At 42.7% G+C, this 25,240-nt stretch overlaps 1 protein-coding gene and 1 pseudogene across 1 annotated transcript in view; both read right to left on the reverse strand.

Moving 5' to 3' along the window:
* LOC122794871 (extracellular calcium-sensing receptor-like) overlaps nucleotides 1-25,240 on the reverse strand; it is a 257,415-nt gene that overhangs the window by 192,407 nt on the left and 39,768 nt on the right. The gene's annotated exons all lie outside the window — the stretch shown is intronic.
* LOC122795092 lies at nucleotides 376-530 on the reverse strand (annotated as a pseudogene).

The raw sequence follows: 25,240 nt of genomic DNA on the forward strand, positions 1-25,240 counted from the left end.
GTGCAAGACTCAGGGACAGACAAACACCAATCCTCCCCCAGCCCTCACACCCACTCCACAATGCAGCTGGACTCTGTGCAACGAAGGAGGAGGGCCGATGCTGCCTCAGCATACGGGAACCGGTACAGGCGAGCATCGGGCGTCAACCTGGAAGATCAGCCTGGTGGCAGTACCACCAACAGCTTCCAGGGGCAGGCCAGATGAACACCTGCTCCCTCCCGGCCTCAGATGAGCTTCCCAGCTCAGGGCAGTGGGGGACTCCTCTCCTCCATCTGTGTGTCTCCCTAGGGGGACAGGAGCCCAGGTTGGGCTCCCTCAACTCCCCGACCATGCCCTCAATGGGGGCCAGACACCCCAGGGAGATGAAAGGCATGACTACCCTCAGACAGGCATAGCCCTGGGAGTAACTCAGGGCCACAAAGTACACTCGAAGCGTCGATGATCAATGTGTCCTGTAATTCACATTAGTTCTTAACAGTTAGCTGCATTCTTCATCAACACACAAGCCAAGTGATCCACCACTCAGAGTCATACAGTTCTCATTCACCGGGGTCACCACTGCCCGCGTGGCATCGCACCTTGAGATGAGCATGTGAGGTTTCATGTGTGTTGTTGTGGGCACCCAGACTGGGGTTACTGGCCCCACACTGTGGGATTGCAGGGAGTCCCATGGTAACTGGTGCATGGCCGTGCCACCGACCTTCCCAGTCTTTGAACCGATGCCCCATGGGATGCGGGCCATCCTCCACAGGTACCCATGACCAACATCAAGGAGAGAGGACACCGGTGTGCTACCCCCGGGTGTGGCTCGCATGGCCAGAGAGTAGGCCACTGCCCCCCACTGGGATGGCACCCTCTCCCTCCCCTACCACATTGGGAGCCAGCCACCTCCAGGATGCAAGGTGGACTGCACTGCTGGGCTGGGTGCACCCTCTGCCACTGCCACCATCCCCCTCAGGGCAGCAGAGGAGTGCCCACACCTCCCACCACATGGATGGGACCCCCTCCCTTCCACCACCGGGAGGCGAGGGGGGATGGACAGTAACCCTCCTCTCACTCCCTCCCCACTCCCTCCCTCCCCGCAAGAGCTGCGGGCTTAGTCCCACCAACATACACCAGGGTGCAAGGAGAGATAGGAGTCAGATAGAGAGATGTAGAGGATCAGGCACCGGAGCGAGGAGAGGCCATGGTACCCGAGGATGGCACCATCCTAGGATCCTTAGCATTAATGAGCCTTCCACAGATTCACCTTTGGAAATCTTGTTCCGACTTTTACTTCCTCTAGATAGTCAAGTTTGATCGTCTTCTCGGAGCACTGCCGGGGCCCTGACCGAATCCAGCGTTGCCAATCTGAGGACCTCACTAAACCATCCAATTGGTAGCAGTGATGGGTGGTGTATACAAAGGGCCAGGACTTAATCAAGATGAGCTTATGACTCGCACTTACTGGAAATTCTGACTGAAAGCCACTTGTCCCTCTAAGAAGTTGGAGATGACAGCACTGGGCCACATAACTAATTAACATGGTGGAGTCTCGTTCATTATCAGAATTAACCAGACAAATCATTCCATCAACTAAGAACGGCCATGCACCACCACCCACAGAATTGAGAAAGAGCTATTAATATGTCAATCCTTTCTGTGTCAGAGCCAGGTGAGGTTTCCCGTGTTGAGTCAAATTAAGCCACAAGCTCCACTCCCGGTGTTGCCTTTCCATCAATTCTTTAAGTTTCAGCTTTGCAACCATACTCCCCCCCTGGAACCTAAAGACTTTGGTTTTCCGGAAGCTCCCCGGTGGGTCATGAGAATAACACCACCGGATCACTAGTTGGCATAATTTATGGTCGGAACTATGACAGCATCTGATCGTCTTCGAACCTCCGATTTTTGTTCTTGATTAATGAAAACATTCTTGGCAAATGCTTTTGCTTTCATTTGTCTTGTGCCGGTCCAAGAATTTAACCTCTAGCAGCGCAATATGAATGCCCCCGGCTGTCCCTGTTAATTATGGCCCCAGTTCTGAAAACCATCAAAATAAAACCGGAGTCCTATTCCATTATTCCTAGCTGAAGTATACAGGCAACTTGCCTGCTTTGAACACTCCAAAGTAAACACTTCGGACCCCCGGATGCTCAGTTAAGAGCATTGAGGGAGTGCCAAGAGAAAGAGACTGAGGCAGGTGGTAGCTCACCTCACGGAGGACCACCAACCCGATCCCAAGATCCATCTACAAGCTTTTTAACTGCAGCAACTTTAATATACGCTACTGGAGCTGGAATTACCGAAGCTGGTGGCACTAGACTTGCCCTCCAATAGATCCTTGTTAAAGGATTTAAAGTGTACTCATTCCAATTACAGGGCCTCAGAAGAGTCCTGTATTGTTATTTTTCATCACTATCTCCCTGAGTTGGGAGTGGGTAATTTGTGTGCCTGCTGCCTTCCTTAGATATAATAGCCATTTCTCAGGCTCCCTCTCCAGAATCGAACCCTGATTCTCCATTACCTGTGGTCACTATGGTAGGCACAGATAGTACCATCGAAAGTTTATAGGAAAGACATTTGAATGTTGCATTGCTGCCATGAGGCCAGGCATTCGGCCCAAGTTCATCTAGAGTCACCAAAGCTGCTGGGCCGAGACCCAGACTGGTTTTGTTCTGATAAATGCATGCATCTCCGGAGCTCAGCACTCGTCAGCATGTATTAGCTCTAGAATTACCACAGTTATCCAAGTAATGGTGGAATGATCAAAGGAACCGTAACTGATTTAATGAGCCATTCCCAGTTTCACTGTAGCATCCATGTGCACTGAGACTTGCATGGCTTAATTAATGAGACAAGCATACGCTACTGGCAGGATCAACCAGATAGGAGCACCTCGGCAGGCGGGTGGAGAGGCGGGGTCCCTCTCCCCGTGGAGGGTGCACCCAGTGTGCTGTTCATGGACCATTAACTGTGACCCTGGAGGGCTGTGGGCCGGAGCAGTGCCTGTCAGTTCTCAGATCCAGAGAAAAGTGAGAGAGAGCCCACCCCCCCACACTTCTGCCATGCACAGATGCCAGGGACAGTGTCCGTGTCACAGGACTCCTTCACTACGGCCTGGGCTCATCAGCCTCATCTCGACTTCCACCCTGAAGGGCAATGGAATGCTCCACACCCCGACCTGCACCTCTCTTCCAGGCAGAGAAGCTCGACCCGCAAGCTGTGAACCACAGAGCCATGCCGCAGGGGCCTTCCACCAGTGGGAGTCAATCAGCCTGATCAATGGACTGTGGGTAAAGGCATTTCAATCCCATGTGGACACCTGGCTGGACATCACCTGGGGCTGGGATACAGACTCTGACAGGACGCCCCGTCGTCCCTTAACTCCTGAAGGCTGCCAAATTGTGTCGGATTACATGTGCCTGCCAGGTGATCAGGTGAGCGAACCTACAGTGTGCAACCACCCAAACAGCCATGGAGGGGTAGATCCATTCTCATGAAGACTTCCAAATCCCCCTCCTTTCTGACTGCGAGCTATTCTGGGGACTTCGTGATTTTTCAAGAACACGTTTGAGAACAGGGTGAGGTTGGATGCCTCTGCATGGCCAGGAGCTCTCCAGGCCCTGCAGCCCTCTGCATGAAGCTCCATTGAGGACTTCTATCAGGTCCTACCCTGGCAGTCCTCCCCTTCGACTCTGCAGAGAGACCTCTTTTCCTGGCCATGGCCCAAGTCTCACCTCGGGGACTCCGCCACCTCCATGTCCCCTGCAGGCTGCCAAATTGTGCCATGTCCCCATGCCACCAAGGAGCAGGTAAGCTCTCACTGGGACTTCTGAGCCCCCCTCCATTCTGGTTCAAAGCCATTCTGGGGACTTTGTGACATTTCTTGGACACCATCGGGTAACAGGAGAGGTCAGACCCCTTCCTCCTGCCTGTCAGGAGCTATCCAGGCCCACAACCATCCACCAGATGCTCCCTTGAGGACTTCCATCATGGGTCTATGCCTGTCTCTGCTCCTCCAGGCAAGGGCACTCCTGGCCCTGCAGCCTTCCACCAGATGCTCCCTTAAGGACTTCCATCCCACTGGGGGGCATGATCTAGACCCTCCCACTCAGGTGAGAGCACTTCTTGCCTGGCCACTTTCCTCCTCTCTTTCCCCCTTCCGGACTTCCAAGGAAATGGACTCCCACTATGGGCCTCCACTTCTACCTGGGCAGGAGGGCTTTTTCCTGTGTTACATATCTCCTGGAGGCTGCCAGACCATGCCATATCCTCATGCCATCAGAGCCTCTCAGGGGGCCCTCCCTCTGATCCTGGCTGGCACCATAGAACTCCCCTCAGTCACTGAAGGGCAAGTCCACTCTCATTGGAACTTCCATGTCCCCCTTCTTTATGGTCCAGATCACCATGGTCCCTGTCTCCCGCATATCCCCTGAAGGTTGCCAAAACTTGCCATGTCCCTGTGCCTTGGAGCCTCTCAGGGGGACTTCCCTCAGATCCCGCCTGCCTTGCAGACTTCCATCATGGGGGGCTCCACCTGACCCTGCTTACCCAGGCAGAATCACTCCTGGTCCCGCAGCCTTCCACCAGACACTCCCTTAAGGCCTTCTGTCCCATTGGGGGAGCACAATCTGGACCCTCTCACCCAGGCAGGAGAACTCCCTGCCTGGCCACTTTCCACCTCTCTCCCATTTCCAGACTTCCATCCCAGAGGGGGCCATGGTCTGGACCCCCCCTCACCCAGATGGCAGATCTCCCAGCCTGGCCATTTTCTGCCTCTCTCTCCCTTAAGGACTTCCATCGGGAGGGACACCCTAATGGCTTTGACTTCTACCCAGGTGGGAGAGCTGTTTTCTCAGGTTACAGAACTCCTGGAGGCTGCCAAATCATAATGTGTCATCCTTGCCCTCAGAGTCTCTCAGGGGAGCTTCCCACCAATCCTTCCCAGCCTCAGCCAGACCCTTATTCAGACTTCTGTGATGCCAGTTCTCCACTTTGCCCTCCACCTAGGGCTTTCAAATTTGCACAAGATATGGCCCCACATCCCAGCATCTTGGCCCATTTTGTTTTATGCCTCTGACTCTCTCCTCCATGGCTCCAAACATCAACAAATGTGCTTTGCTTTGAGCCTTCTGGCATGTGCCCCTTTGCCTCCTGAGTGGTGCCTTTCACAGGGCAGCATCCCCGCAGTGCTGGGTGATGGAATAGAGGCTGACACAGTGTCTGTGGATGGTCCCGGATGGGAGACACCATGACGGCTGTATCTCCAGACCACTAGGGGCTGGGAGGATGGGATTACAGACCTGGCTTCTGGGGGTGGCTCTCCCTACGCCTGGGCTCTCAGCCCTCTACCACAGCTGGACTAGTGTGCAAGATGCCATGGTGGCCATATCTCCGCACCCATGGGGATGGGAGGTCAGGATCAAAGACCTGGTTCCCAGGGCCAGCCCTCAGCATGCCGGTACTGTCAATCCACTCCCCTAGCCGGACCCAGGTGCAAGACGCCAAAGTGGCTGTATGTCTGCACCCCTGGGGCTGGGAGGACAGGATCGTAGACTTGGTTTTCCTGGGCAGCCTTTGATACTCCTGCACTGTTGGGTGGCTCTACTGGCCACTGCCCATTACTCAACTCAGGGGACCCCTCTGCCTCCATGTCCCTTGCAGGCTGCCAAACTATGCCGTCTCACATGTGCCCTTGGAGCCTCTCCAGGAAGCTTCATTCCAATCCCAGCTGGCCTCATGGAACTCCCCTCAGCTGCTGATTGGCAGGCCCACTCTCATTGGGACTTCCACATCCCCCTCCTTTCCAGTCCAGAGCTTCATGGTCTCTGTCTCTCGCATATCCCCTGAAGGCTTCCAAATTGTGTAGTGTCCCTGTGCCCTTGGGCCCTCTCAGGGGGACTTCCCTCCAATCACAGGCTGCCTCATGGAACTCCCCATGGCCACAGGAAGGGCAGGTCTTCACTCATCAAGACTTCCATGTGCCCCTGCTCTCCCATCCAGCACACCCCCAGGGACTTTGCAACTTTTCGGGAATGCCGTTGGGTACCCGGTAAGGTCAGACGCCTTCACCCTGCCTGACAGGAGCTCTCCAGGCCCTGCAGATGCCCACTGCTCACTTCCTTAAAGACTTCCATCATGGGGGCCTCCGCCTGACACTGCTCACCCAGGCTGGAGCTCTCTGGACCCCGCAGCCATCCGCTCCTTTGTGGACTTCCATACCAGAGAGGAGGGCATGACCAGACCTTCTCATACAGTCAGAAGCACTCCCTGACCAGCCACTTTTTGCCTCTCTCCCCCTTTTGGACTTCCATCATGGAGGGGGCCACAGTCTGAACCTCCTCACCCAGGCAGCAGCTCTCCCAACCCGAATGATTTCCACCTCTCTCTCCCTTAAAGGCTTTCATTGGGAGGGACCTCCTTATGGCTTCCTCTTCTACCCAGGTGGGAGAGCTCTTTTCCTAGGTTACATACTGTATTTCTCTGTAAATAAGACCTAACCAGAGAATAAGGCCTAGCCTGGTTTTCCAGGGTGGTTATGATATAAGCCCTACCGCAAAAATAAGCCCCACTTAAGATTGTCAGCAACACATGATGGACGTGTTGAATTATAAAATAATAATATTATTGACACCTGTTGACTGAGGTTATCATACTCTGCTTGCCATTTTTGGACCATTCGGACACCCAACTTCTTCTCTTTGCAGACAGTCATAATATTCTTTCCACGGGAGTCCTCCATGATTCTTACTTTAACCCTAATCCTCACTCACACTTGACATTTGAGATCCTTGTCCCATAAACACTGGCAAGTGTACTTTGATTGGTTAATGTACAGATGTTGCATGTAAAACATGCTTACTTAATAACAAACTGGTGCGGTTTTGTCTTCTTAATTGTTGCCATTTTTGTTGCCACTCCTGTCTCATAAGTCTTCAATTAACCCCCTCCCCAAACAAGATGAGTGCAAAAAGAAATAGCTATTCTGTCGGGTACAAGAAAAGAATCATAGAGGACTCCCAGGGAAAGAATCTGATGGCTTTCTGCAAAGGGAAGAAGTTGGATCTCTGAATGGTCCAAAAATGGTGAGCAGAGTATGATAACCTCAGTCAACAGGTGGACGAGGGAAATGCTAAGACGTGCAAGTGTGGATCAGGTTGGTAACCATTATTTCCTGAGCTGGAAGACATCATCTGTGAATGGATTGCTAACAGTAGAGCCTAGGGTTTGATTGTGCACAGGGCTAATATTCAAGCATGTGCTATTGCAATGGCACCACAGTTAGAAATATCCCCAGAAGAATTCAAATCTCGCAACATTTGCTGGATGGCTTCCTTCAGCAATATGAACTGTCTCTAAGAAGATTGACAACACTGTTCAAGCTGGAAAATACTGAAGTTATTAAACGTGCACTTGCATTCAAGTCCTTTGTTGAAGGCATCGATTTTTCTAAGTACCAACTCACCAACATGATTGCTATGGATGAAACTGCAGTGTTTATGGGCCAAGGATCTCAAACAACAATTGATCAGAGGGGTGCCTCATCAATCTACATTCCCTCCACTGGTTACAAAAGTGCACGTGTTACCTGTATTTTGTCAATTCATTAAGATGGAAAGAACCACCCCCCCTCTAATCATTATTAAGGGCAAGAAAGATAAGACTGAACGTGTTTCAGGCATTTACATTCTTGAAACTGAAAAAGCCTGGTGCCCACAAGCAGTTAAAAGGAAGTGGGTCGATGTAATGCTGCCACTTGTTTTTCGAGGTGGTGAAAGAGGTCTGCTAGTCTGGGATTCAGCCAGTACTCAACGTGCTAAAGACATGAAGAACTTCCTTGCACAAAGAAGAATAGATCAAATAATGATTCCTGCAGGAATGACTGCCTATCTCTAGCGTCTTTATATTGCAATAAACAAACCATTCAAGGACCATTTGTGCATAGAACTCTAATGACTACATTGAAAATAGAATGGAGAGACATCAGAGTGGAAACTTTGTGAAGCCTAGCCTGGAAGAGGTCATGACTTGGTTGAAGAATTCATGGGATAAAATCACTGACAGCTGTGTTGCCAATGCATTACGAGCAGGCTACATGGACAAGCAGTGCTCATTTAAGGAGAGCTCTTTTGCTAGGCATGACAGATTGGGGCCAATGGTTCTACAGGAAATGGAGTCGCAAGAAATTCAGGCTGGATTTCAGGGGTTAGAGACTTATGACAATGTTCCAGAAGAAGATGACATGACTGTATTTGAATAACTTTTACGTTATTGGGGCAACAGAATGGATTGCTTCTGCTTTCAGCTGCCAACAAGCTCTTGTCAGTTTTTCTACTTTATTGTATTAAGGTAACGTTTAATTATCAAAGGGTAATTACAAAGTAAGGCCACTAGTTCCCAGACTCCATGTTTGTGAATTTCCATCATTCTTCTCTTATGGTTTGGGTAAGGAATAAAGAAAGCATCACCACTCAAAAAGTGGCAGTTATTCACCTGTTTTATTCCCCTCCTCCAATACACATGCATTGAGATTTTTATGCACTTTCTGTTAAGCATGAAATATTGCACTATGAATGCCAAGTTGTAGATATTCTGAAGTTTAAATGTTTGTTGCGCTGTTTATGTAGAATTCTCACACAACTGTTAAAGCATTACCTAGAACTGTTGCCCAATAACGGAAAAGTACCAAATAAATGTCAATTTGTGTACATGAATAAATATTGATTTATGTACATGAATAAATGTTGATTTGTGTACATGAAAAAATGTAAATTTTTGTACATGAATAAATGAATAAATGCAGATTGTTGTACGGGGGGGGGAGTACATAAGGCATCCCCTGATAATAAGCCCTAATGAGTATTTTGGTGGGGGGAAAAGTATATGACCCAGTCTTATTTTCTGGGAAGTATGGTAGTTGCCTAGAACTTTTATTAACATCTGTTACTATAATTCCAGTTTACTGCTGATATATAAGCTCTGGATAAGGTCCTTCCTGTTGACATAAAATGATAGCTTATTCCTGCTTATTTTTACAATGGCATTTTAAGGTAGATATCATCATAGTCCTCAAAATGGTAAACCACTGTTAATATTATGGGTCTATATTAGTTCACTGAAAGTTATTTCCAGCAAACACCTCTTTGTCAACACATATTCAGTGAAAATCACTTCTGCGAATTGCTAAATTTTCCAGTGGTAATGAAGTAGTTGGCCAACTACACAACTTTGCCCTTTTCCCCACTGTAGTGTGATCTTAGAGTTGGTAGATATAGCTAGGGGATGGTGTTGGGGCACAGTCCCCCACTTGGGTTGGTTTGATTTAGTTAGTTGTAGGTTCTGTTGTGATGCAGGGCAATTGTTTCATTGCCCTTGGAAAATTCAGCAAATCACGGAAGTGATTTTCCCTGAATATGTGTTGACAAAGAGGTGTTCGCTGAAAATAACTTTCGGCAAACTAATATAGACCCAGTATTATATATATAAAAAAATGCTTTTAGCCAGGAGAGGGGAAAGCCAGTCATTATTACACACAGACACCCACATACATGCATATTTACACACACACACATATATATATATATATATATATATATATATATATATATATATATAGAGATAGATAGATACAGCTATAGATATAGATGTATATATCAATATAAATATGTATACAGAGAGAAAGAGTGGTAAAGGAAAGGAAAATGGTGAAAGTAAGACGTGTTTAATGGGGGCAACTGAAAGATGTCAAATGGTCAGTAAGTCAAGATCATTCTAAATGCTATTATTAAGGTTGTTTTTATTCATAATAGTATACATATGAGTAGCAGTCTGCCTGGATGCAGACTGTATAAATACAGAAATGTTCTTTTGCTTTTGTATGTAGTCACTGCTGATATTTTGACTTATAGCACTCCAATAATGTTCACTGTTTTGGGGCTTTTCTTTTGTATGTAGGGATGTGGGCTGTATGCAAATGAAGATACACATTTATTTTTACTTGTAATCACTGCCCGTGCATTACCTGATAGTGCACATCCATAATTCTCTGTTTGTAAGTTTTTATTTGTCTTTCTAATAGTGTGATCATTGTGTTAATGCAGATAGATAGAGTTATAGAGATAGATATAGATATAGATATAGATATAGATATAGATATATGGATGCAAATACAGATATAGATGCATATACAGATATAGATACAGGGGTTACTTTTAAGCGCTTGAACTCACAAGAGTTCAAGCACTTGAAATATCATCTGTAAAGTTAGAAAATTAATGTTTTCAAAGATTGCCCATGTTTTCATGTGTGAGATCGCAATACAATGAGGACTTGAGAGTTTTTCCTTTCGCCACTGTAATGCAATCTCAAAGTTGTTAAATTAAAATAGCCTTGGCAAAAAAGCAGTTTTTGTTTTCTTTATATCTTTGTGTTTATTAGTGTTTTGCTTTCATATTTTTTTGACTCAAACCTTTTTTGTCTGTGTCTTAGAAGTTTTCAAGCATTTTATAGTTCAAACACTTGACATAGACTTAGATATAGTTATAGATATAGATATTTATATAAATATAGCTATAAGTAATGTGGATTAGGAGATGAATCCCCCCACATTGGGACACTTGAGGGATCATAGGACCTATATGAATATAAACCAGTTAATTTGCAAGATACTGTATGTGTATAGTGAACTGGTTTTCTATTACATACACTAATATATGACTAAAACAGCATGCATTCTCAATTAATGCAATGTCATTGGGATTTTTTCCTATAAGATGCAAATATTCATATAGAGAAGCCTTGCAAATATCAGCAATCTACCAACTACTTATTTATTGATGGTAGACCCAGCTCCAGAAATAAATTTAGATTGTTTGCATCTACTCATCCACCAACCAAAGAAAAACTAAATCTATGTCACAATAAAATTTTGTTGCATTTCAGTGCCTCTCTTAACATTGATCATTCTATCCTAGCAATTTTACTGAGGAACTGTACACTTATTTTCTTTAAAAGACTCCATGTCTTAAGACCATCAAGATCAGCTTTGATCATCCTACAGTTTCTGATATTGGGTGTATATCACAAAATCAAAAGCTGACAAGTTTGAAGCTCAAAACATCGAAACGGAAAACGGAGATCGCCATAGAGTGTGGGAAGGGAAGATTTCTCTTTACTTCACTGTAGTGCAATGTCGGAGTTGGTATATTTAAGCAGTGGGGGTGTGGAGGTTGCAGGGGGCTCACCCCCTGCATAGAGTGTTTTTTGTGTTGTTTTGAGTGTTTACTGGGATTTTTTCCACGTTCAATGTTTTCCGGTTTCGAGGTTGCAAGTTCGGAGTTTTGCGCTTTGATGTTTTCAGCTTTTGATCATCTGATATAAACCATCTGATATTACTATTCTACATAAGAACCTGAATGAAACACATATTAACCTAAAGGTTAAGGGACTGTGGTTCTAACATACCAGGGAGTTTCCTCAGGGAGACACAGTTCGCCCATTTAAAAATTTCTCAAAAAATTGTCACATGTCTGGATTGTTCATCATGTATTGTGAGTGAAATTTATTTTCAACACAGTCACTTTTATTTCCCTTTCATACATATTTAGATATCATTTATCATGAATTGTCACAGAAGGAAAAATTTCCACATCAACGCAGCACTATTTCGTCATGGAGGTCTTGCTAGTGCCATGTCTTACATATACAGTGGATACTATTTGTAGTCCATCAGAAAAAAACTTAAAGTATACCATAGCTTTATTTAAGATGCATCACATCAATGCCTGGCAATTCAAAAGTTGCAACTCACCAGTGACCTTCCAAATGCAATAGGGATGAATTTACTCCTCTGTACTAGGCGCCTTCATCTTAGCAATTGCCACATGAATTAATGGTGCACACTGGCTCAAATATTTACTGAACCATTCTCAAGATTTTATTTCTTCATTGAGTTCCCTGATTTCTGATATGTGAACAACTGAAATTCACTATTCGCCTACACTTTAAACACACTCTCAAAAAAAAAAAAAACACTTTTAATCATTAGGTTGCTAATACTGAGTAAAGACTGACTGGAAAATTTACCCTACCTCATGAAATACCACAAGAGCTCTCAATAAGAGCATCTATTTTACAAACTCTGTAGTGCAAAGGAAAGAAGCCTTAATTGCCACCCCACTGACACAGGTTCAGTTACAGAGCCTGAATGCCAGGAAAGTCAGACAGAAGGAATGAGACTGAGGGCCTGTGCAATCTTGAGGAAAGAGGTCAAAGTCCCATTGTATGATCAGCATCTTGTGGATAGCCAGTTGTGTGCAATTCTGAGCACAAAATCTGCAGCTAAATAGTAAAAGTCATTTATAAAAATCATTATTTAAGCAGCAAAACACAGGCTGAGAAAAGCAGCATGTTTAGGATGCACTGTATTTTACTATACTCGTCACTCTCTGTTAGTATGCGGACAATAAAATTATTTTGTCAGTAAGTTTCTTAAATGCTACGCATTAACTGATCTGTGAAACCTCATAATTAGGACAATCGGTTTACAGTTATTAAAATAAAAACATTTAATTTAATCAGCACAAATTCAGTGACATACACTGGTGAGTGGTAATGCAGCCTCTGTACATTACATTAATTTCGTTTTAGTGCAGAATAAAAATATATTGTAAATATGGAGCACTAAGTCTTGAAATTGACAGTAGTATATATAGTAAATTTAATAAGAAATGCAAGTCTGTTTAAATGTGGAATCTGGAACCCCTACTCATTCAGTAGGTATGGACTCTTTGCCTGTGGAATGCATAACAGATGCAAAGCTAGACACTGAAAGACAGGGAGTCCCAGACAGGTCCAACAGTGAAGGGATGTCTTCCCAGTAGAACACTCTGCACTGGTAGCTGCCGGCTCTAGCCACAGGAAAGATATGCGTAGAAAGTGTGCTGGTAGCTATAAATGTTGTGGCTACTAGACCACCACTGAGCTATTTGTCGCAAATTTTTGCAGCCCATAAAATGTGCAAGGTCATCATGGAGGCACAGGCTACAACACCTCAGTCTTTTCTGACATGGCACATGTTTTACAGGTATATGAGATGATGTGAGGGACTGCATGTCCCATATGTGTGACCCAATAGACATGATCTGTAGGTATCTTGGGCAGCTCAGTCCCATATGTTCATAGGCTATGGGCCACACACATAACATGTGGCAGTTCCACCTCTGCATCCAGAGCTGGGAGCCATTGTGGGTGAGAGAAGACTAGCTCACCCACTTTCAGTGTCACCATTTCCACCCATCCATTCTGTATGGAGATCAGTATGGTCAGACATGATGTCCATGAGGGCATGGAATTTATGCCACAGAAATGTTCAGCATTCTAATTTACTCAGCATGCCTTACTCTAGACAAGAGCTTGATAGCACCTGTGACCTTCCCAGGATAGGGAGCACCCATGGATAGGGGTGTGCCTGGCAAATCTCTCAACTGTCCTAATTTTTGCAGAATGTCTACATTTCTTCCTCATATTTTTGGTCTGTTCCTCACAAAATTTGTGGTTTTCTGGAAAGTCTTTTGAGGACTGAAGTCATTAAATAATGTCAGACATTTGAGTTTTAGACTTCATATTATTCAGCAAGTATTTGTTAATGTAAAACCTTTTATTTGATCAGCTTTCTAAGTTTATAAGAGAAATATTTAAAATCTCTCACTCATTTTGGGCCTTTGTACCATGTTTATATTTGGCTTTGTCCAGCGCTCTTGTGCTAAAAGTTTAAGAGATATGGTACCCTGTATACCCACACATCTCTTGTAAATGTCCTAGACCTGGTTTATGTGACTACAGAATTATTCATGAAATATTTATTGTGATATGTTTTATTTGATATTATATTTATTAGCATTTTTGTCACAGTGTTTGAAGTTCATGATAGTCAGCTGATTTGAGAATGTTATCTGACTGGTTTGTTATTGTTATTTAAACATGATTTAGTGTATTAAGAGTTTAAACCCATGAAGATGTAAGCTGAGATGCTAGTTTGTTTGAATATTTGTAAAATAAATTTCAGAATCATAGGGTTTGCCAAACATGTTTTCTTTTTTTTTTAAGACAGGGCACTGTTGTTGTCACCAATGTCTGTTACAGTTTGTGGATTTCTGAAGGGTGATATCAACTAAAGCTCCAGAGCATATCCATCATATCCAATAAGAACCTGAATAAAATCATTTCAATTTACTCAGCATGCCTTACTCTAGTCAAGAGCTTGACAGTGCCTGTGACCTTCCCAGGATAGGGAACGCTCATTGATAGGGGAAAAGTGCCCCTTGCAAACCATTGATATTTGTTGCCCTTGTGCTATTTGTGAGAGTTGTGGGTACGGCCTTGGTCACCTGCTACACACCATAGATTATGCCCTATTCATTACAAATCAGCTGACAGTTGATGGTGGGGAAACCTTTACAGTTAGTGTACCTTCTTGCCAGCTCAACAGGTGGAGCCTTTATCTCAATATGGTTGCAGTCTATGCCTTCCAGTACCTCAGAGAAATGGACTGTATCATAAAATTCCCTGATGGTGTTGGCTATCTCCTCTGTAGTATGAGGAAACCATTATAGCATGACACCAGGGAAGTAGTGAAGTATCCTTAGGGAAGACGACTAGGATGACAGTAAAAATATACTATTAGCTTTTTTTGGATTCTTTGTGTAAATGATCTTGGAAGTGGTACAATATTTTCTTTTGGCTTTGTAGTCTGAATACTGTTTTATTCTCATGGATGACAAATTAAAGTGTATGGTCAACTCTGGCCTTTTCCCTGGGGCATATAGGAATAAAGCCAAGACTACAGCCCAAATGACTCAAATGGCCCATATTTTATTGATGGCTTGGGCTTTGGAAGGACCACAGCAGGGAAGGATGGCAGAAACTGGCCAATGCTGGCTCAACCAGTCAACAATGAGAGAGGAAGTGTGCCCACTGGATCACTTGACCCCTGCCAGTGGACTGGGGTACTACAGGTAGCAGCAGTTTGACATATGATGCATATTGAACATAAGTCAGGTCACCCTCTTGAGATTGTGCAGAGGCACACAGATAGACATACAGTACAACAACAGTGGCTCTAGCATAGTCATCATGCTTGAAGGGAATAAGTAAGACCGGGAAGGATCTGGCCTTGTCCCACACACCTATATCTGAAATGGCAACTCACTTTTCATCAGAAAAAATGGGGTGAGATGGTGTTGGAAGGGGAGCTATTATGCAGATTGTCTAGGAAACAAAATGAAAAAGAAAGAAAAAGAATGCCATACTTGTAGGTACTTGAATTTTAAAGTACCTTATTTTGAACTCTTATTCCAGAGTTAACATTTTAAATGCAAGTTTGTGAATCAAGTTTTCTGAAACATCTAGCTGGGTATAGAAATGATAGCTATGTTTACTGAAAGTATTCAAGATATTGTTGATTAAATAATGAAGAGTAAGGGCAGTTAAGCATGCATATTTACAACTGTTAATAAAGATACACAGAAGCCCATCCTGAGCATTGCATACTGCTGTAAAACATCATTTTGTTCTATACAAACAATGTATGTGGTGTCAGGCAACAGTAGGATTGCTACTGCCCACCTGCTGTTGTATCTGGATGCATATATCCAGGATGTCCCATTAGGCTGACATTGCTTTTCCAACATTTGGTCTTTATAATCAATGGCAGATTAGTCAATGACCTGCCTATTCAAAAAACATATCAACAAAGCACATTGATACCACACATACTGCAAACACATGCACATGTACACACTTGAACTCAACGTGCATGCCCATGAACCTAAAGTACAAAAATAAATATTAAACATATTTCTAAAGTGAGGGCAAGCTGCAAGTCCACTGCAAGCCATGCAAGCCCCAGCATTAATATAACAAACTATGTATTTATAGGTTAATAGCTTCATAGGTATATATGAGGCTAACAACCACTAATGCCTTTATAAGCCTAGCAGTGCAACACAAATGTGACCCACAAGTTTTATGTTTTAGACAATTATATAGGAGTGATTTTTGGTAATGACATGATTTACTGGATGTTTGTGTCCATCAGAGAGATAAGAGCCCGACCAGGAGTGAAATTCCGATTTTCCATCCAATGGTCCAAGTTACATTTAAATAGGGTGAGGGAGGGACTTTGTTTCACATAGCTAGGCATCCTATTCCAGAGAATGGGAGTTCTCTGAGATACATATCTGTCTCTCCATACATATCCTACTTACATCACAAGCAAAACTTAAGTATTTATATATAGTAGTTGTGATGCCACTTGATTTTTTTGCCTAAGTGCAAAAGGTTCATCAGAGTGGGGTTGAAGGATGCCGTATAAGCCAGGCATAGATCTCCTTTCAGTTGTCTCTAGGATACCAGGTATAGAGATAGGGCTTTGAGGTGATCTGCATAGGACATTGTGTTTATGCCATGTATTCTTTTTGTAAGGGACCTTAGTGGACATTCCAGTTGCTAGGGGTAGGGGCATATTACTTTATGATGGGTCTGATGAGGAAAGAGTACAGTGGTTTGATGACTTCCCTGGACATAGATGCCATGACTTTACTCACAATTTGATCAACAGTGAAGAATTTTCTTACCACCTTGGGCACATGTTAGTTAAGTATAGGTTACTATCTACATGAGTTCTCAGATCTCTCTTAGAGCTGTTTTATCACTAACATAGTTTCTTGGGGCGTCCTACTTCCCAAAAGTACTATAATGCATTTCTTGGTATTACATTTTAAGCTATGGCTTTGGCACCAGTTATTTGTCTGTGTTAGATCTTTCTACATTGTATTTGAATTTTAGGGGTATTCTATGACTACTCCTAGTTTGCAAAAATCTGCAAGCTTTGTCAGCCAGAGGCCTTTGGCTCTGGAATTGATTTCTTAAAAGTAGTGGCCAAAGAGGAGTGGACCCTGAGGGACTCCACTGGTGACAGGCCTCTTTGTGGATGTGGTCTCTCTCATACTAATCTTCTGTGTTCTATCAGTGAGCCAGCTGGCTATCCAGTGCATTATATAGGGGTTTATGCCTAATTCTATAAATCTGTTAATACTGTCTGAGATAGGTATTGTATCAAAAGCCTCAGCCAGATCAAGGCTGGCAGTATGCACCATTTCATCCTCATCCATTCCTTTGTTAACTTTTTCAAAGAAGTCCATCGGGTTCAGTAGGCATGACTTTCCTTTGAAGAAGCCAGACTGACTTGTATTTTTTGTCTGGAGGTCTGCAATGTCTTTATTGATCATTTCCATGGCTTTGCAAATAAGACTAGTCAAACTATTGAATCTGCAATTTTCAGAATCTGTTGATGGTCCACCCTTATCAAGAGGTGTGATCACTGCAGTTTCCCATTCTCGTGAAACAGAGCCTGTTTAAAGACTATAGTTAAATAAAGACTTCAGTGACCCTATTAAGTTACATTTTAGACTATTCAAGAGGCATCCCAGGATATTATCAGGGCTCAGTGAGGTTATGTTCTTGGCCTTAGTTTATGCAACCAAGGTATGTTCTCTATAGCTGGTGGGCTATGTTTCAGGGTATTTAATGTGGGGTGGATAGGGTGAGTGGGGTTCGTAAAGTTGGAACAATTCAGCACACGTGTGCTGCAAGAGGTTTCTTATATAGCTGAAGATGGCTTTATGATTGTTTTCACCTGGAAGGCTATCTTAATCTTGAAATTGTCTTTATTAGACTTAATTTGTCCCCTTAGTTCCCTGTTAAGTTTGATGAAAGAGGACTTTTATCCTCATAAGAATTACACTTCCTGATTTTTTTCATGACTTTTTTCCTTTGCTTGTGTATCCTACTTAATTTGGGATGTAACCATGGTGGTTTGTTTTTGACATTAGTTTTGGACTTACTTCTGGTAGATACAGTAGTCTCTATGGAGGCATTAACATGGTTATACATGGTTTCTCTGAAAAATTCTACACAGGCTGCTATGTTCTCTGGGTTTGAAGAGCCATTGCCTTTTCACAAACTATCACTTAATGAAAGGTAGTTTGCCTTTGAATAGCTTCTAACTGTTGCTGGGTTCACTGAAATTACCAAGTTAATTTTGATTTTAAAGTGGCAGTGTCACTTGGCAAGAATACTTTGGTGAGATGGCAATGGCACCTGATCAAATGGACAATGATAATGTTTCCTACACCCAGTCCTGCATCAATGTCATACAATGATAAAGCTCTTACTGTGGCTCAGGTAACATGAATTTAATTAGCATCTCAGGCACTTACTGATGGAGGTAAGGAGGTTGGGTGTGTCTCTTCTGCTAGTATGGAATAGTGGTCCTGATCCAGAATGCATGCATGCACATGATGGGAGGGTATAGGTGGCCTCACATGCTCACAATAACAATAAAAGGCAAGGGTTAGCTATAATAAAAACTGCTTCCACCTATGCCCTGGACATACACAATGGCAAAAGGGGAGTATCATTATATAATTACTTAGCCTGGAGACAGCTAAGGTCCATTCTGAAAAGTGAAAGGCTGGGGGCATGAAGTCAGATGCTCAGGCTTCTGGGACAACTGTGCCATCTTCACAGCAGTCATTGGTAGGAGCAGACATAAGTGGGATGCACAAGCTACCCTCATGGCTGCCTGGATGATGCTCCCCTTTGGACAGACTCTGACACATAGGGCTAAGACTTGGCATGGACAATGAATAAACTCACATCCTACTGGAAGAAAGCCGGATGGAGACAGGAGTAGTGGTGAAAAGTTCCTAGAAAAAAAGATGAAAAAAGTGTCTTATGCCCCTTTTCCAGCATGTGCTTCACAATATATATGCTTGCTTACACCTTATGCTCTTACTGTATATTGTGCAGCTGTAGTTATTTGTTTTTGTGTGTCACATTTAGTTATATAGATGACAAATGTTTGCATTCTTTAATAACACAGTGTTATTGATAGAACTGAGGTTTTATGGAACCTGTACTGCTGCTGTGTATTTGTTAATGTTCTTCATATTGATCTCTGCTGCAGTAGGTTTAGCTATATGGGTTATATTCTGCCAAGGATATAGCAGCCAGCCAGCTTCCATAGCTTCAGTTCACCTTACATACACCCAAACTGTCAAGCGGTTCAAGTTGAGTTGACTAAAACACAACTTTGGGTGCAAAGCCTTACAGAGTTTTACTGCCGCTGAAGAATACACTCCTCTGAGGCTTTTGAGGATCGACAGTCAGCTTGTGCTTTCCTTACTGGGCAGATAAGTTCCCTTTGGAGAAAAACTTCCATTTTTTTTTTTTTACTGATGTTTTATTACTTTCCTCTTCAGGAAATTTATGTTGAAAGTAGGCGTGTTGTGTTTTAATGGATAGTCTCAAGACTGTAACATACTTTTAAACAGAGTGCTTGTTTCTGTCAGTTTAAAAGTAATGTTATCAAACTGATAAACTTCCTCTGTGGAGAAATTAAGTTTATTTTAAGGTTGTGGGGCTACCATAGCTTTTGAAAGTGCTTTGTATTGTGTTTTTTTCTGTCAAAAAAGTAACTTTTGTGGGCTGGTAGTTTTACTGGCATTATTTATTGGCTTTCTCCAGGCTAGAGGCACCATGGTCTGACCTTCTTCCAGCCACAAAAAGAAAATCTTAAGCAGACAGCCTTTGCCACCACCGCAGGTTAGCAATTTGCCTTAACTGCACGTGGGTGACTGTGGCCATTTATTGTACCATAGACCATTCATCGTTTACCCCAGATCCCTCTGTTGTAGAACCTACAATCACTATGGACCAGGGTTAGCTTTGTCCTCTGTGGCTGTTGGGGGTCCCCTTTGTAGGTAAGGGAGAACCACTCTTGTCTGCTCTGGGAGAAAGAATATAGAAGGTTTTCCAGTTGTGTCAGAATGCTGTGCCCATCCATGAAATAACAGTGGCTGCCATTAGTAACACTGTTGACCTATTTTTTCCTGTCAGAAATGAAACAGAAAACCAAGCATGTGTTTACTCCTCCTCCTCAAATTTCTTTGAATAGGAGTAGTTTACTGGGACTGGCTCAGGGTTTGATTCAGGCTATTGATCCTTCTTGTAGAGTATTATCCAGTAAAAGAAAGAGGGATGCCTCCTTTCCTGAAGAGATTCAAGATTCTGAATCTGAACAGGAAGTTGCAGGAAAGAAATAAGGGGTTAAAGGATTAAGGGATTAAGGGACTGAGGATTACATCCTCAGATTTCTGATTCAGATTCAGAGGAGAGCTCTCTTTTTTAATTCTCCCTGTCAGGGGTTCTCTTTCTGTAAGACTATTGCTAGAATGTTCCAGTGTTTTCAGTGGGAGAACAGTCACTCAAAAAATACTATAAAGTGTAACAAAAGGATTTTCCAGAACCTACACCCATTTGTCCTGTCCTGCCTACTTTTGAAGGTGTGTATGTTGCTGCTTAAAATTTTCCTGATAGTCAGCTAGCTGTCCCTCAAAAAGCAGATAGGATGTTTAAAGCCCCTCAATATTTTACATTTTTATATACTATTCCCAAACCTGACCCAGCAGCTACAGCCTTAGTCTACTCCTCTGCTGCTAAGCATTTAGCTAATTCCAGTCCTACACTTCCTAATAAGGATGGGGGAATTATTGAGAGGTATGGGGGGAAAGTGTATATGTCTGCAGCTTTGAATTTCAGAATCTTAAAATGTCAGGCTCATATGTCAAAGTTTATTCTGACGTATTGTGAACATATGAGGAATATTTTATCTACAGTTTTTTTCTTGTGAAGAAAAATCTGCTTTAAATCATTTAGTTTCTACAACTGCACGTCAATAGTCATTGTTTGCAGTGTGTGTATATGACTCTGTTAACTCTTCTTCCAGGGCTATGGCCACTAGTACAGTTTTAAGGAGGTTTGCTTGGCTGCATTTTCAGAACCTTCCAGATGATGTCAAAAATGAGATTTTAAATTCTCCCTTGGATAGGGATTTAGTGTTTAGCCCCTCTACTGCAGAGCAAGGATGTTTGCAAGCAAAAGCTATGTACACTATAGTGTATACTTGGCCAGGGGGGTAGCAAAAATGTCAGGGGAAAAAGTCCTTAAAATTCCTCCCCTCTCCCCAGTCCCCTTCCCACCTGAAAAGCTTTCCTTGGCTGAGTTGCAAGAATGGGGGGGGACATGAATGTTGACCTGACCAGACATCATTATTGGCTGCTGGTGTATTTAGTGGGCTGCTTAATACCTATTAAATACAGCTGCAGTCAATTGTTCTTCCCTTTTCTTACCTATCTTGTTGATGGCTGTGTTGAAGTGTACTGGTGTTCTAAAGTGAGCAATGGTAACTGTAGATCGTATTGTGGTAGAGTCATTCATCTGTGTCTGTCCATAAGGGAGGAGACTGGCCAGATGAAAGCAACTAATGGTATTATTGTTGTCTGTTTGCTCACCCTATAGTAAATTCATTCCTGAAGTATTCCGAAATTTGGTTGGGTGCATGACTGCCATTACGTGCATCTGCATCATGTCACCTGGTAACCAGGCCTGGCCAGATGAGATGAGGATAAGCAAGGAGTTTCTTTAGAGTTATGAGACCAAGGAGTGGATGAGTGAGAAGCTTCTGCTTTGTTCGACATGCTGTACTATGAACAAATTGGGTTCAGAATTCTGGACCACATTGAGTAAATGTGTGTGTCTGTGTGTGTGTGGGGGGCAGGGTGCACACATGTGTGTGTGTGTGTGTGTGTGTGTGTGTGTGTGTGTGTGTGTGTGTGTGTGTGTGTGTGTGTGTGTGTGGGTATGTAAGACAGTGACAGAGAGATAGTGGACACAAAAGTAGGGACAGGTTTTAAATATTGCTCTTATAAACTTGTTAATGGAATAACTGGATGTATTTTAGAATGCATTGTGTGCGTGTGTGTGTGTGTGTGTGTGCGCGAAAGAGGGAGAGAGAGGGCCAAAAAGTAGGGACAGGTTTTAAATATTTCTCTTATAAACTTAAAAAAGTTGCTGGAATGACTGGATGTATGTTAATATGCAGTGTGTGTGTGTGTGTGTGTGTGTGTGTGTGTGTGTGTGTGTGTGTGTGTGTGTGTGTGTGTGTGTGTGTGTGTGTGTGTGTGTGTGTGTGTGTGCGCGTGAAAGAGAGAGGGTGATAATGAGCCAAAAAGTAGGGACAGGTTTTAAATATTGCTCTTATAAACTTAGAAAGTTGCTGGAATAATGAGACCTGTGTTAGCATAATTTTTAATGTGAACAAAGACTCAAAACAGATTAAGTATTGGTTTTATAAACAGAAAGTTAACAGTTTGCTGGTATTTATTGCAGGGTTTCACTGTTTTGCACTCTTGTTTCATGTGGTTCTTAGAACACTGTAATATTAATAACCATGCATTTTCTAAATTTCTGTTGTATTATATGCTGAGATTCATTTAGGTTTCCGTTCACTGCTTAGGACATAAGCACTATAATTTGAAAAAACGCACAGGGTCAGGTCAAAACAGTATTAGGGCAGTGTACATTGTTACTGCCTTTGCTACAACTACGTCAGCCATAAATCACTTTGTACCACTTTTATTGTTAATCATGGACGGTGAATTGATGATTGTAATACAGTTTTATTTCTTTTTTGTTGGTTTGCTGATCAAATAGTGATTACCAGTTCATTTATAAGAGTCTCTGGTGGCAGAATTCATATGTGTGGTGGGAGATAAGTCTATTTGACCTCTGCACAAAAGGTGGGGTAAAGTTGGTGATTAGCATATGATTTATTACTTTATATTATGGTACAAGTAAAATCTGATTTAGATCACTATAAACTATTCTTTAGTTGTTTATACAGTGCCAGGATTTTAAGCTGCTAACACAGCTGGTCTTGATTCTGTTGTGGTGAAGTTCTGCTCAGTACACTGCATGCTGTACTGGCCAAAGTCAATTTGTTATTGAGTTAACATTTTCAGCTGACCATTTTCTACATTTTTTGCCATAACTTTTTGTTATGCCTCCTGTTGCTGCTAGGCTACTCTCAGGATGGCTTTTGATTTTGTTCTGTGCTTGTTTCTGGTAAGCAGAGCTACCTATGCTTCTAACATGGCTGTATAGAGTCGCTTAACAATTCAGCATAGCCAGCAGTGTCTTCAGGGTTTGTGGGGCACTTGAAATGTTGTCAAGTTATCACTTAATAGCAGGAAGTTTGCCTTAAAATGGTTTGACCATACCAAAGAAGACATTACAGTAGGGTGGATGCAGTGTACTTCCATGGTAGTAGTTGTGACTTCTGGTTAATATCCCACAAAACTGCCACCGGTATGTGACATCCCGTACTATCCTGGGTCAGTAACTAAGCAACTTCAATCCTCACTAATGTCAATGTGAGACCATCAGTTAAACAGGAGCAATATTTCACAATTTCCCCTAAGAGTACAACAGGAACACACTCTATAGCTTGAGACTGGACTGTATACTTCTGTCCACCCATAATGTAATTTCTTATTACACACTTCATAACAATGTGACCCAGTTTAAGACCTTGGATACACTCACACTTAAATAAATTGAATCTCACACATCCAAACGCTTCTGGGAAATCATGACACAGATTTCTAGCTGTGCCCCTTCCCCCAAATGAACAGCTACAATGTTGCCACCAATCAGCTCATCTTCATGCCCTTTTAAAGGGCTGTCCAATTATTAAAATTAGATATCAAAACCTAAAGCAACCAGGCTTTCAGAGTGGCCCTGAAATTATCCAAACAGGTATAAGCACTCTCAACTCCCTAAAAAATACACTGATTGACCAGCCATAATCTAAAATAATAAAAAGATTTAATAATGAGCAAAATGATTAAAAATATAAAACAGTAATTTCAATGAACAAACAGAATTCAGTTACAATTAAAATGAAATTAATACTGATGGACAGAAAGCCAACATTTAGAAAATACTCTGACTAATTAGCTATAATTTTCTATCTAACCAGAGAACACTGTCCCTGATCTAAACTAAATATTACAACAGAGTAAAGGCAGGCTTACAGTTATTGGTGAGTCCTTTGGGTATCCACTCAACACAACTGTCAGCACAACTACCATTCAACTGAATAACTCAACTGTGAACACAACTGAACTGAACACAACTGTTTAAACTGTCTTCAGCAAGATATTTTATAAGCTAGGTTAACTGTCTCAACTGTTCCAGTTCTTATTTTCATTTTACTCTTTGAAAATCAACACAGAGCTGTTTTGAAAGTTCCGTCCTGTTATCAGCCTCTAAAAGTAAGCACAGAGCAACTGAAAACATACCAATGACAGCATCTGTAGATCAGATGACTCTGACACAGGCTGCATTTAGAATGTCCTTCACAAACATGCACAGTTAGACATGTAAAAGGACACTATTCAATTTTTATAACATCCTGTACAAACATTGTATTAATCAATATGTAAGAACTTATTTACAATTTAATAGCTAGTAATGCTGGCATATAATACACAGGTTAATTTGAAATAATGTACAAAACTTCAGCCAGACATGCAAGCACAGATGACAGTGCCTAATTTCTTCACAGTTTTGATTATGTCTACTTAGGTTATGAGTTGTGTGGTGAGGAGATCCAGTAAAGTATGTGTTATGGATTCCTGGGTGATAAGAGTTGGACCTATATCTTGCAAAGATACAGTATGGTAATCTAGACACAGAGAGGCATAAAAAGCATATCTTGTTTGATCAGCATTCAGGTCTGTTTCAATCTGACATACAGTGAAATACCTCCACCTTTATTCTGTGCCTGTGCAGTAGCTGGTCTAAATGTGTCTAAAGGCATTGTAGGCCTGCACTGTGGATTATGCTGTATACTTTAAACCATGTCTTTGTAACTGCACAAATGTTTGCATTTTCCACAGTGGGGAGACTTTGAAGTGAGTATAGCTTGCTTAGATTCCTGAGATTGAACAGTAACATCTTTAGATTTTCTAGGGTTGGCTTTGTTATCCTGGAAGGTTTCTCAGTTTTCCATTGCCCTCCGCCACTGTATCTTTTTTAGGTTCTGTTTTGGCCAATATTCGAAAGCTTAGAGGAGAATGGTGCAGACCATTCCTGGCAAAGCAACATCATATCCTCCTATGTTCTTCATTTTGAATAATGTTTTCATTCTGGTCAGCAGTCTGAGTACTTGTGTTTTATTTTACTAAATATTGTGCTGTAGTGATGTGACATCATTCAGAGATGCACTTCACTGGAAGCGGTGAGGATAGACCTGAACATTTTGTAATGACATACCTCAGGGAAGGAGCCTTTCGAA

The sequence above is a fragment of the Protopterus annectens genome, chromosome 2.part1, assembly GCF_019279795.1.
Source record: "Protopterus annectens isolate FY-2018-M chromosome 2.part1, PAN1.0, whole genome shotgun sequence".
Taxonomy (NCBI): Eukaryota; Metazoa; Chordata; order Ceratodontiformes; family Protopteridae; genus Protopterus; species Protopterus annectens.